We start from the raw sequence: 13,290 nt of genomic DNA on the forward strand, positions 1-13,290 counted from the left end.
ATTCTCCAGTGAAGTCGTGTCTCCTCAATAAAGGAGAAAATTGAGAAGATGGAGACATCTGCGGGGAAGCTGTCAGGTTTATTAGATACATGCGGGTTTGGGGACGGAGCACCTAGAGGATCTCAAGGAATCTGAGCTCAAAGAAATAAAGGCAACTTCAAAAGGCACGACCAGACCAGCAGAATCACTTAACAACAGTAATTTTTTGCTGGAAATACAATTGAAAACACCTGAGAATAAAATCAGGATTCAGCCTATCCCCGGGCCTGGAATTGCAGCTGCTATTGATTCTGGGCACTAGATCTTAGGAAAGCTCCTCTGTAAACTCCTGACACTGGCCATTACAAGCGATCCCAGATGTGGAAGGATTTATGGGATCCCCACACCTTAAAATATGCCCAGGTTAAAGACTGTGCCAGTTCTAAAGCTAGAGGGAGATAGTGCTCGCTCCCCCTCCTCCTCAGTGCTGGGTGTCACAGAGGTGCCACTGGCTGGCAGGGGCAGAGTGGGCTTAGTCTGGGGACCATGGAGCCACGGCAGCTCATGGAGATGGAACAACACATCTGTAAACACTCTATAGCAATCCATGTGAGATGACTTACTGTCTCTACCAGGAAATCTGGTACGAATCACAAGTCAGTGATTTGCCGTTAATAATCCTTACCCAGGAGAGCCTGAACTGCCTTGCCAGGGTGCAGAGGAGGGATGGGCCCACCTTTCCCACCAGCTGGAGGAGAACAGGTTCTGACAGGGTGCTGCAACCCGCTGAAGCTCCTACATGCCCCACACCAGCATTGCAACTTTTCCTTTTAATTTCATCTCATGACTCTCATCCAGGGATCCCAAGGCAGAAACGGGGAGGCTGAAGGATGGAAACAGTACTTGTAGACTTTGCAAAGAATAAAGCAACCTGATCCACCTTCCACCCATTCCACTGCCCCTAATACAAGGGAAAAAAATTGTATTGACTCAAGTCAGGAAGAGATCAGCGCCTTTGTGCTGCCAGAATGGATGAGGCTGTTCACAGTGGTAAATATCAGGTCAGCTGCATCCAGAGAAGGCAGTTTTTCTTCTGTGGCAAAAGACAGGAGTGTGTCCTCACTGTGTATACCTGTCAGTAGCACGGCAAACAGCAGCATCACCAGAAGGCAGGTTGGTGCTCTATAATTTTCTTGTTATTTGTCTTTAACAAAACGGTAGTCTTTAAAGTAAAGAAATTAAAATCTTCCTGATTGGAAAGCTGAGTGTGTGGCAGTTGGTGGGGTTTGATTTTGGACAGTGAATAGAGCAAAGCAAGCTGCCAGCTTGTGTTCACACACATCTCTGTGTCTGTCAAAACTAATGATCGATACGTTGTCTGTTGTGGTAAACAGACATTTTTAAAAGATTCTTGCTTCGTAGTCCACAGAAGAATTTGATTTCCATGCCTATTAAATAATAAGAGATTTTATGACAGCAAATGTAAGATCTGTCATGTGACTAGGATCAACTTTTGCCGATAATCCAATATCTGACCCTACAGCAAAGTAAGTAGTGTTTCACATCTCCAGTGCAGCACCCACCCTGCTTTTACACCCTGATGGGCTGCACTCTCCCTTCTCCCAGGACCTTACCAGTCTGCCGCCAGCTTGTCCCAGGCAAGGGAGGACAAGAGAGCAAAAAAATACACCAACATTCCCTGCATTTCTAAATAATTGAGGGATGAGGGTGTGAGGGAAGCCACAGAGATTTGCAGGATCATTGCAGGCAGGATATCATCTCCTGTTCCTGTGTGTATTTTGATGTAGGGGTTGATGTCATGTTCCTGTGCGTACTAAAGTAATGACAGCCATGGTTGTTCTCACATTTTCTTCACACACCTAGCACAGTGTGAGCCTTCGTCTCATCATGCCATGCTCTGTGCTTGGTCAGGGGCTGCCTGGAGGGATGTGAGCTCACAGTGTGCAGTGGTGCACGGTGTCTGCCCCAGGGATGTACCAAAGCACCAGGACACTCTCCTTTAGGGGAGAACTTCACTTTTTGCTAGCAGGTGAGAGACCAAGCCAGCATAAGTAACAGATATCCCAAGATTCTCATTAACAGATTAACAGAGCTCAGAAACAGAAAGGCAACTTCCCAAGACCTGCTGCTTCATGTGAGTGGCATTGCTGCCAGACAAATGCTTTAAAAATGCCAGACCAAGCCCCAGCTGAGCTGTTTGGAGCCCCACAAACCTCTGCACTACTCTGAGTGACATTTTCTTTTGCTTCTACAGCCTCTAAGGTGAATAACTTGCAAGACTGTTACAGGCAAGAGTTTCAAAGAGCTGGTCAAGCCCTTCAGAAAAACAAAGCTCTGCAATCATTAAAAAATACTTGTGATGTGTTAGCATGTTGAAAGAGAGAATTACTGCCTTCAGCAGCAGACAGTAAGTATATCAAACATGAAAATCTACCAATTATACCAAATGCTGATGTAATGAGGGGTATGTAATCTGTCCTCAAAATGAAAGACATGGGGAGTTCACTTGCTAGGTATAATCCCACTGAAATTATAAATATTGTGGGTTTTCATGAGACAGAGGAATATTTTTCCATTCTTCATTGCCTTGATCCAAAGTCAGGAATGTCTCCATCTCTGAATACATGTGAAATCTGCTCCAGGCAGAGCAGCCCAATGTCGGGTGATGTGGCCAGAGACCTCTGATTTGGGGCACTGTGTCAGAATCCTCCTAGGCAGAAGCCACAGCTCAATCTCTGCCTCAGCTTATCTTCTAACACACCCAAAGCAAGGAAGAAGGCTATCAGAGAGACTCTGTGAAATTAGTCAAACGTGACAAGACTCCCTTTTGGACCCACAGGGCTCCCCTGAGGGAGGAAGGGGCAGGGGATGAGATGCTCGGATTGCCCTAGCCACTTCTGGGGCAAACATTTACTTTAGATTAAGTGGCGTGTAAAGAAGAGAGGAGCCCTCTCTGGCTGGCTGCTAGGGCTGATAGTTAAATATTTATAATGTCCAAATTAGCATAGTGGAAACTCAATTCATCAATTTGTTCTGGTCTGTTTGTGAGAAGGAGAGGGGGTGTCAGGCACCCTGCGGGAGATGCAGCCGTGGGTGGGCAGGGCGCGTGTGCAGCCTCCAGCACGGGTCCGCAGCGTGGCTCCCCGCTGGCGCTGACTTGTTGCCCTGCCTTACCCTTTTCACGGGGTCAGGGAAGAGGCCGGCTGTGGGCAGGGCTGCAAGGATCCCTCCTCTCCCCCAAACCCACCTGCCCGGGGGGCAGCTCCAGACTATCGGGAAGCTGCGGGGAGCAGCCCGATCAGGCAGCACCAGCCTGGGGCTACCCGAGTAGGGGCTGGAGAGGGGTGGGGGCTGCCCTGGAAAGGTTAAGGCTTTTCAGGCCAAAATCCCCCAACAGAAGGCAGGGTCAGCCTCGGAGCTGAAATCTAAGTGCTAATGACTGATGCCCTTCACCCCTCCGCTGCCTCCAAAGGCGAGTGCCCTGGATGAGCCGGGGCCGGAGAGCATTTAACATTTGAACTTCTTCTCGTCTGCGAGGCAGCAGGCCGTTGTGCGCGGGGTCGCTGACCCCCAGCCCCACTCCCCCCAGCCCCTCAGCTGCCTCCCAGCCCTAATTGAATGACAGATGGTCAGCGGCAGGGAGAGGGCAGGAGCGCCGGGGGCATGGGGCCCTGTTCCTGCCCACGCACCCCCCTCGCCGGCCGCCCTGGAGGCTGCCTGGCACCCCGACCCCACAGCCACACCCCTGGGGCACACGGGGCAGTGCGCAGGGCTGGCCTTGGATGCTGAGCTGGGGACACCCCGGGGCCGGGGGCAGCTCACGCCAGCCTGATTCCATCCTGCACCTCACCAGTCCTTCTCATCCCTCTGCCACACGACAAAACATCCCTAAATCCATGGAGACCCGACCTGTACAGAGTGCCCAAAGCCTCCCGCTGCTCGTGGCAGTGCCAGAACCGAGGAAGACAAGGAGCTGGAGTGAGCTGCCGAGGCTCCGTGGGGACATGGGGCAGCCACAGCAAGCCTGGGCAGGGGAGGCACACCTGTGGGCGGCCGCTTCCCCTGCCTGTGGCCCCGAGGGCTGCTCTCCCTCCCCTCCGTGCCTCTGGCCGGGGGTTCTGGACATGTCTTGCCCTGGGAGAAGGATGCCACAGGTGACGGGAAGGGCCTTACTGCAACCGCCAAGGGGTCTGAGGAAATGGTGCTTGGCGGGGCCAGTCTGCCCCAGCCTCCTGCCCGCAGCCCTGCCAGCTGCCTTCCGGGCAAAGCCGGGGAGTCCAGGGTGGGCCCTCGGGGAGCAGAGGCTGTGCAAGCGCAGCCCCCACGCCCCCCGCTGCAGCCCGCTGTCCCTTTAACGGAGAGCCGTGATTCCCACAATTACTGGGATTACAAGGAAAGGGTTATCGATTTGCAGCCTGCACTGTGTGATCAGCGCCCAGGCGGCCCCCCCACCCCCAGCCCACCTCTCCTACTGTAAGCACGAAACCATTTATAAATGTTTTATTTCACTGATCGCCTCACCCTTGCTGCATAATAATAACCCCGGCAGCACGGCGATATATTCTCTCCGCTCCCCCTCTCCCTGTGCCCGCAGCCTGCAAAAGGCACCAACGTGATATGCAGCAGCCCCTGATTTGTGTGTATGTTTTAATTACCGCCGGAGAAACCTGTACACAAGCATAAAAAAGGGTGAGGGAAAGGGAGAGCAGGCCCAGACGGCGGAGGCAATGGCAGCCTAATGCACCGCTGGCTGACAGCGACTTCCGCTCAGGCACCTTCTCCAGATCGAACCCTTCGATTGTAACTGAAACAATTTGCATACTGATTCCTCTCATAGCCTCCCGATCCATAACCAGCCAGGCAGCTATTCAAATGCAAGTAGCATCCCTAAATGCAAGGCTAGACTGACCAAAATGCGCTGTCCTACAAGCAGGAGGAGAAGAAAAAACCCTTGATTATTATTTCTATTTTTGTTCCTTTTAACCTTTAAAAGATTTAGCTGGAAGCTGTTGGTTTATGGCTGGGGATGTAAGGGAAAGAATTGATCCTGAACTGGACTTAAAGATGGAGCAAAATGGGGCGCTGAAGAGATTTTTCGTTGTGGTTTTTTTTTTTTCTTCTTCCTATTTTTATTTTTACCTGAGCCACAAACTGAGGCTCTTTGGGGGGGAAAGAGGGTCTATCCTCTCTCCCATCCCCTTTCTCCACCAAAACCGTATCAGCTCCTGCAGACCCAGGGAATACACAAATTGCTGCCTCTGCCTCTGGTGCCTGTTGGGCTGATGAAGATCGTGTAATTCTGGCTGTAAATTCTTGCGTTTAAGTTGGTCCAATAAAAGATCTCTCCTACACCTTGTGAGGGTTTGGTGCTTTATTTTTTAACGGGACTGGCGTGGCAGCCGCGGCGGTTGCCTTTTTTTTTTCTTCTTCTTCTTTTTCTTCCACTCGTTCTCATTTGAAATTATGCAGATAGATTTTTTTTTTTTACTTTGAGTGTTCTCCTCCTAGGGACAAATCTAGGAGGCGAGCCCGCAGCGGATGGCCGTCCCAGCGGCGTGCGGCGGACGGCGGGGTAAGCGTGCCCAGCGGGGCACGGCGCGGGCGGAGGGCCGGCGGGCGGGGCGGGGCGGGGCGCGCCGGGGCGGCCGCGGCCGCGCAGCGACAGAGGCGCGGAGCGGGGGCCGCGCGGCGCCCTCGGCCTCCTCCGCGCCCGCGGAGCGGGGTGCGAGCAGGCGGGGGAGGGAGCCTCGTCCGGCGCCTCCGCGCCCGCGGAGCGGCGGCCGGTCCCGCGCGGGGGCCGCGGGTAGGGACCTGCCAGCCCCGCGCCCGCTCCGCCGCCGCGCAGCCCAGCGCAGTCTGCGGCCGCTGCCCGCCGGCGCGTCCGAAAGCGGGAGCGGTCCCGGAGCTCTGGCAGCCTCCATGTTTGGGGCCGTTCCTTGCTAAATTCACCGTGAATGTCCCCGAAATCGATCCCGATCATTTTCTGCTAATAAGGGCCCCGCTTTCATTTCAGTTGGGCTAAGCAGCGGTACGACGGCCATTGCGGGTCGGGGGATCGATTGCGAGCAGGTTCTTCCGCAGGTTCTTGCGCTGCAGAGCCCAGTTGCACGGATTCCCGAGCGTGTGCCTGCCGGGTCGCTGTACGCGGGAATATACGATAGAGATGCGTAGATGTTTTATTATTTAGCGGCAGCCGAGGGAAAGCTCTTAGGATGCCGTGGAGCTGGCTGGCTCCTCGTCCCTCTAAAATTCCCATTTGCCTCGGGCTACGACCTGTTATTTGACCTTTAGACACCCCGGAAGATAGCTGAGTTTTTCTTTCGAAATAGAAATAAACCTACGTGGTGGGATGAGTTCGCCGAGGGGAGCCGGGCCCGGCCCTCGCGGGGGTGCGCGAACAGGGAGAGCTTTCGGGCGGGGGCCGGGGGTGAGCCCAGGGTGACACGCGTTCATTTTGATTTCATTTGAAGACATTTGATGGTTGTAGATCTTTCTCTGGTTTGTTGCATCACCACAGCTCACTCCTTAAAACAGTAATTCAAGATGTAAGTAAAAGTGTTTTCATTTTTATTGATCCTGCTAACATCTTTCATTACCCAACACGTAACCACAACAAATGATTGCTCATTTGATACGCAGAATTTTATCGACGCTCTCCCAGGCCGGGGCGCGGATCCTAAATCCCGGTGGCGTTGGGCGCGGTGCTGCGCGGCCGCGTAGCGGCCAGGACGGGAGGGCGGGCACTGCCCGAGCCCCCGGGCCCTGCCCGGCCCTGCGCCCGCCGGCGGGGCCCGGAGCGCTCCCCCCGCACTGGCCCTGCCGAGGACAGTGCAGTAAGCCTCGGGGGGAAGGCAGCGCACCCCCAGCTTGCGCAGGGCCCGGCGGAGCGCCCCGGGGCTGCGGGGGCTGCCCGCGGGTCGGGGGCTGCCCGCCGCCTTCGTTCCCTCGCAGCGGAACCCAACAAGTAGCGGGAGGAGAAGCGGCCGCGCCGCCGGCCCCGCACCGCCTCGGCCGCCACACGCCCGGCAGCGCAGGCAGCCAGGCGGCCCTTCGCTCTCCTCTCTCGCTCCCATATTTTAGAAATACACTAAATAAATATTTTTAAGGGGATTTTTTTTTGTTTTAAAAATACAAAAAGAAATCACCAATTCTTTGGGGCTAATAGACAACGCCGAATGAATTGAAACCTCAGATCCTGTTTTATTTACACGATCCCTTTCAGCTAACGGCGTGAAAGGTTTTTCAGCCACCAAACAAATGCTACTATTTTAACTCTCTTTGCGAATATTATTTTTGCCCTTAATACTAGAATAGAAGGCAGGTTTATGAGGGAGAGGCTCGAAGAATTGGTTTCGATGCAAGAGACCTACAGTGAAATTAAACTAGGTGGATTCTTTATTAAATGATTTTCGGTCGTCTGTGGTTTTATGAAAATAAAAGGGAACACTTTGTCATTTTTAACAATGTAAGTAGCCAATAAATCTAATTTTCACATTGATTTCTGTAGGAATTAAGTGATATCTACACTATCTGCCGTGAATTGTTTTTGGAAACAAGTGCGCCTTTCTCCTGGTGGAAGCTATTTTTTTAAATAATAATTACCAAAATGTTTTTTAAGTACTTCTTAAACCATCAGGTTTTTAAAGTAGGGAAAAAAATTCATCTATGAGATCGATCATGTATATCTGAGGTGGCATCTAGACAAAGAGTTTTATAAAATGCCCCAAGACGGGCACAGGAAGAGCATTGAACGGAAAAATGTCTAATACAAATAATTACAGAGGCGAAGAGTTTACAGAACCCTCGGTCTGGCACTCGGAAAAGGGGAAAAAAGGATTAGAAAAAAAAAAAAATAGCGAGCGACTATATTCGCTCATACATGTAACTAATAAAGATCTCAGTTGAGGAACCCTGGCGCTGCGAGTATCGCTGCCAGATTAAAACGTGTCCCTGACTTAATTGCTAACTCGGGGCCACGTGCTGCCTGCGCGGGCAGGTGCCCTTCCCGGGGCCCTGGCAGAGCATCACCTCTGTGCACCCGCCGGGGATTTAATGGCACCTTTCCCTAAATAATAACCCAGATGAATAGTGCTCACCAAAGCGCTATTGATCCCCATTGTGTTACCGGCCGTGGGTTTGGACAGCCCGAGCCGCTGTGACCTCGAGGATTACTTCTGTTTCGGGGTACCGAGGCGCGTCCGTGCGGGCGAGGGGCGGCGGAGAGGGCAGGAGCCCCCGTGCCCCTCCCGGCCCGATGAGGGGAGGGAGTGCCAGGGCAGCAGCGGCCCGGCGTGGGATGGGCCGCGGCCCCCGACGGTGGGTCCTGCCCGCAAACACCCGCTCCGCGAGCGGGAAGGCTCGGCCCGGCCCCGCGTGTCCGGGGCACGTCGTGGGCGGCGGCTCCCAGGGAGGAGGAGCGCGGCTCCTTCCCTTTCCCCTCCCTCCAGTTACCCCCGGGTCTGCCCGGCGGAGGAGCGGGGCCAGCGTGTCGCGGGAAGGTTTCCGCGGGCCATCGGCCGGGCAGAGCGGGCGGCGGTGTCCCCAGGAGCCCGTCCTTTGCGCGCCGGGAGTGTTTTCCTGCGCGTTTCCCAGGGCATCCTCGCAGGACCTAAAGCCCGGGGTTGCAGACCGCCGCGCCGTCACCGCGTGTATCACGCGTGGGTTGTGCGTGGACCACACATCCTCCTGAGGTCGGGGGGCCGCCCCGGCCAGGGACAGCACCCGGCCGGTCCCAGCCTGCCTCCGAGAAGGCGGCAGTGTGGAGTTCAAACGCATCTAACTATCAGAAGTCATTTATCTGGTTTCATAAATAATGTTCTTATTATCTCCAGCCCCCTTAATTCATGCTCCTGTCCGCTTGATTGCGGGGTTTCAGCAGATAAAAAGTTTATAAGTTGGTCGGGTTCTTGTTTTCCTTTTTCCATCATTAACATCATTAATACAAGCTATCAATAATCCTGTCGTTTGGAGCATAGCTTCACAGTATTGATCTGCGCAGCTATTCATCTCTGCCATAGAAGACACGGAATAATTTTCGCATTACAGTAGCTTGGATTTGCTTTTAATTCATATTTAAAGCTGCAACTGGCTCTGTGGAGCTCTCTGCGAAAGACTAGAGGCGCCTAATTAATAATAAGTTAGAAACGAAGGAAGGCACCAGCGGATAAATAATTAATACAGACATCTCTGTCTCTTTGAATATTGCTACTTTAAAAATTTAGACTTACCAGGGCCATACTGTAAGTCTGCAAGTTATATTGAGGAGATGATTTAAGAAAGCTATTTTTTTTCCTGAAATACAATACTAAATTATTTACGGTGTTTTGCAATCTTCCATAAGTTCCTTCATTAACAAGCGCTGCGGTTTGCTCCGGGGGGTGCGGGAGAGCGCGGCTGCAGAGGGACCGCGGCGGCTCGGCCGGGCAGCGCCCGGCAACCCTCGGGGCTCGCTCGGTGCCCTCTCCCAGCTCCGCGTCCTTCAGACCCCCAGCCTGGGGGCTCCAGAGGGGAGAAGGGAAGAGCACATTGCCCTTAGGTGGGTGGCAGCGACCGGCTTGGAGTAAGTTCAGTCACCGCGCTGCCCACCCTGGGTTCCACGAGGCTCCCCTCGGGCAGAAGTCCGGGGTGAGGGTCCGGCGGTGAGGGCTGCGGGAGGGGGAAAGCCAGGACCCCCCCCGGGCGGGCACCCGCAGCGAGCCCCCGCCGCGCCGCAGCTTCCCCTGAAAGCCAGGCCCTCCCCCACCTGCCCCGGCCGGCGCAGCCCTCTGTTCTCTCTCTGCCCCCGACAGATGTATATGTTTTTGTCGCCAAGCAAGTTTCCAAGAAGCTCGACAGGGGAAAGTCTGGAAAAGTTAATCCCCCCCGGCAGCTGTTGGCTTTGGGAGCCTTCGAGCGTCACCTTTGACACGCTCCCCGTGCGAGGGGACCCGGTGCCGCAAGCTGTCACCGCACAGGAGGCGCGGGAGGGCGCGGGCGGCGGCAGCCCCCTCACACGCCATTGAAAGGAAAGCAAAACGGAAAAATGTAATACAAATAAAAATATTTGTTTAAAAAAAAGAAAACAAAGGAAAAGGGAAAGAAAAGAAAGCCAGCACTGTCCGGTCGGCTGCAGGACACTGTGATCGGTGCCCCCGGCCGGGCCGCCCCGTCGGGCGGGCCGCGGTGCCCGCGCGGTGTTTGCTGGCGTCAGGCGGGAGATTACGGCCGTTTCATGGTGTCATTAGCTCGGATTTAAAAAGCACACACACGCCACGCAATTCAAACAAGCAAAGTTGCGTTTTAAGTCCGCTCCGAGTATCTGCTGATCAAATAAAGACTTAAGGGCGGTAACGATTATTCTGTTAAATATATGGTACTTGACTGCACAAGCAGTAATTGATTAGCGCTCCGAAATGAGCGCTCTCCGGCGCTCGCCCTTCGCCAGTGGGGCGGGAGGCTCCGCGGGGGACCCGTGCCGGGCTCCGCGACGAGGGGAGCCCACGGAAGGGCACCGCCGACGGTGGAGAACGGAGGCTGCGGGGAGGTGTGCCGGCCTCGTCTTCCCTGTCCCCGGCTCCTGCGAGCCCATCCCGGGGTCCCGGGGCACCCTGCAGCTGAGACGGGGCCGGGCGTCGTCGGGCCCGCGGTCCTGCGCTGTTCTCCGCGCCGGCGGCTTTTGCGCACCAGAGGCGCTTGGTCGCTGGGTCACCCCCAGAGTAACGGAAAAAATAAAAGATGCGTGTAGGGCTGGCGGGAGCTGGGTGCGCTTATACAGCCTCTCTTTCCTAAGGACAGAGACTGAACCTCGACGGAGGCCGGCGTGTCACAGCACACTCCAAATGGTTTGGGGTCGGGTTTACACCCCTTTCTTGAAGAAAAACTTGATGTTGCAATTTCCTTCAAACTCGCGGGAGTGACACATTCGCTATGACGTTTGCTTTGATAACTAATCGCTAAATACACGGAGATTAAATATTTTTAATTAAACTGTAAATTGTGTACAGATATTGATAATGGAGAAGCTGACAATGTTTTGATTAGATCTGTGACATCACCTTGCGTTGGCTTGGGAAACAATCACAGCTGTTCACTTCGGTCTTGAAATGTTCTCGATTGTTTTATTATTGTATTTTATTTTTGTATTTTACTGTATTTTATTTTATCCTATACATTTTCTGAGGTCATTGATTAAGTTTCAGGTTTGTTTTTTTCTTCTTTCGCAGATACACCTTTCCTTATCTATTCCTCGCTATCAGAAACGGAGACATTATTAGCCTGAACGTTACAAAAATTTAGAGAGCTGTGGAAGCGTTTAGGATTGGGGGCGGCTGGGGCGGTAGGAACAATGCGGGATCTGTATGTGGGAATTTTTTAGCACGAAATAAAATACGGGGAAGCTCCTTGAGCCCAGGGAAAATGAACTGCAGTGAGCAATTGATTTCTTTCGGAGACGGGGGTTCAGTAGCTCTGAATTCTTAAAAGTGTGTGTGTGTGTGTGTGTGTGTGTGTGTGTGTGTGTGTGTGTGTGTGTGTGTGTGTGTGTGTGTGTGTGTGTGTGTGTGTGTTTTAATTGCGGAAAATACATAAAAACGCTGTGGAAATTCTGAATTTATAGAGGAGAGAAAGTACACTCGCTTCCAGGGCCGTACACGCAACACACACGCAGCCGATAGCTGTGATTCTAAAAGTTCCCTGCGAGCCTCCCGGCGCCTGGTGATTTTTGAGCTCTCCCACCGCAGGCACTCGCAGATTGTGCACACGCAGCCGCGCGCGTGGCCGGTGCCGGACAGCAGCCCCCACGCCGGGCTCCCGGGGCATGGTCCGGGAGTATCCCGGGGGTATCCCAGGAGTGCGGCCGTGCCTCGGGGAGAGGCAGCGGGAGCTCCCGCTCAGCTCCGAGTCTCGCTGCGGGGCGGGGGTGCGGGAGGACGGGCCAGACGTTTCTCTGCGAGGCACGGTCCCCACGCGCGCACCCCGCAGCGGGGCCACACCTTGTGCGGGGATGGCATCGTGGACGGGCAGCAGGGCAGGAGCGGGGCCAGGCCTGGCTCCGGCCGTGGGGCTCCTCGCCGAGGCCCCGCCGCTGCCGTGCTTCGGGCTCAAAGCGCGGGGAGAGGGGTCTCGCTGCCTCGATGAACCGAAGAGCAGGGAGACCCCACGGGCTCCCGAGCCGTGCCCTTCCCCTCGCACCGAGGCGAATCTCCGCAGGCCTTGCCCGTAAAGTTAGGGCAATAGCTCCGAGAAAAGTAACCCCAGGGGTTGGTTTCCGCTCGCTCCCAGCGGGACTCTACCCTAGGACCGGTCTGCTGCCTCTGTCCCTGAGGCCTGCGTTCCCCGGGGGGCCGCTGGCAGGGACTCCTGCCTCTTACCAGGGAAGGGGCCTTGGAGCTTTCAGCGGAACGCGGGGAGGGTGACAATCCCCCGGCACAGACCTCTGCACGGGTGCCGCGGGACGAAGCGGTTTGCCTTTTCTCTGCGTGCCGCCGGTGGGGGCTTTGCCGGGACAGGTGCTCAAGCCCTGTCCCCCCTCCACGGAAAAGACACCCAGGTCCCGGCCTGAGCCCCAGCGCGGCGGAGATCCGCTCGCTGTCTCCGGGCCTCGCCGGGGCGATGGGGACAGGCGGCTCCGCGGGGTGCCGAGAGCAACCGCGGTCCCCGACGGCGGAGCGAGGGGAAGCGGCGGCGGCGGCCTTTGTGTGCCGCCGGCCCGGTGCCGCCCGGCTGCGGCCCCGCGGCTCGGCTCGGCTCGGCTCGGCCCGTCCCTCCCGCCGCTCGGCGCCGCGCACACGCTGCACTCTGCCCGGCGTGGTTCGTTATTGTTAATGGGCGAACAATAGGCACATCTGCCCTTTCTTCCAGCATAAAGGCACCTTAGCTAACGAGGCGGGCCGGCGGGTGAGCTCGCTTGTTCTTTCTCCTCCGCCTCCTTTTCTTTCTTTTGGAAGAAAAAATAAAAGAAAACCAGCGGCATGTCCGGCTGCTGGGCGCCTCGGGACATATGCTCGCCTTGCACTGCCGGGCATGCCCGGGGTCCCCGGCGGGGGCTGCCGGGGGGCGTCCCTCCCCATCGCACTGCCCGGCCGGACCCCGCGGGACCTCCGGGAGGGGAGCGGGGCGGGGGTGGGGGGGGGTACGCGGGAGCTGAGTCGCAGGGTGGACGCCGGGACGCAACCGCCCATCCCCAGGCCGGGCAACGGGAAGCTTCCCGGTAGGGCACCTGAGAGGAGCGATACCCGGACGGGCGGCTGCGGGACAGCGTGGGGGGATACGGCGGGGAGTGCGGGGAACACGGCGGGCACGGCCCGCGGGCGC

This window comes from Aphelocoma coerulescens, chromosome 10 (genome assembly GCF_041296385.1).
Source record: "Aphelocoma coerulescens isolate FSJ_1873_10779 chromosome 10, UR_Acoe_1.0, whole genome shotgun sequence".
NCBI classification, from domain to species: Eukaryota; Metazoa; Chordata; class Aves; order Passeriformes; family Corvidae; genus Aphelocoma; species Aphelocoma coerulescens.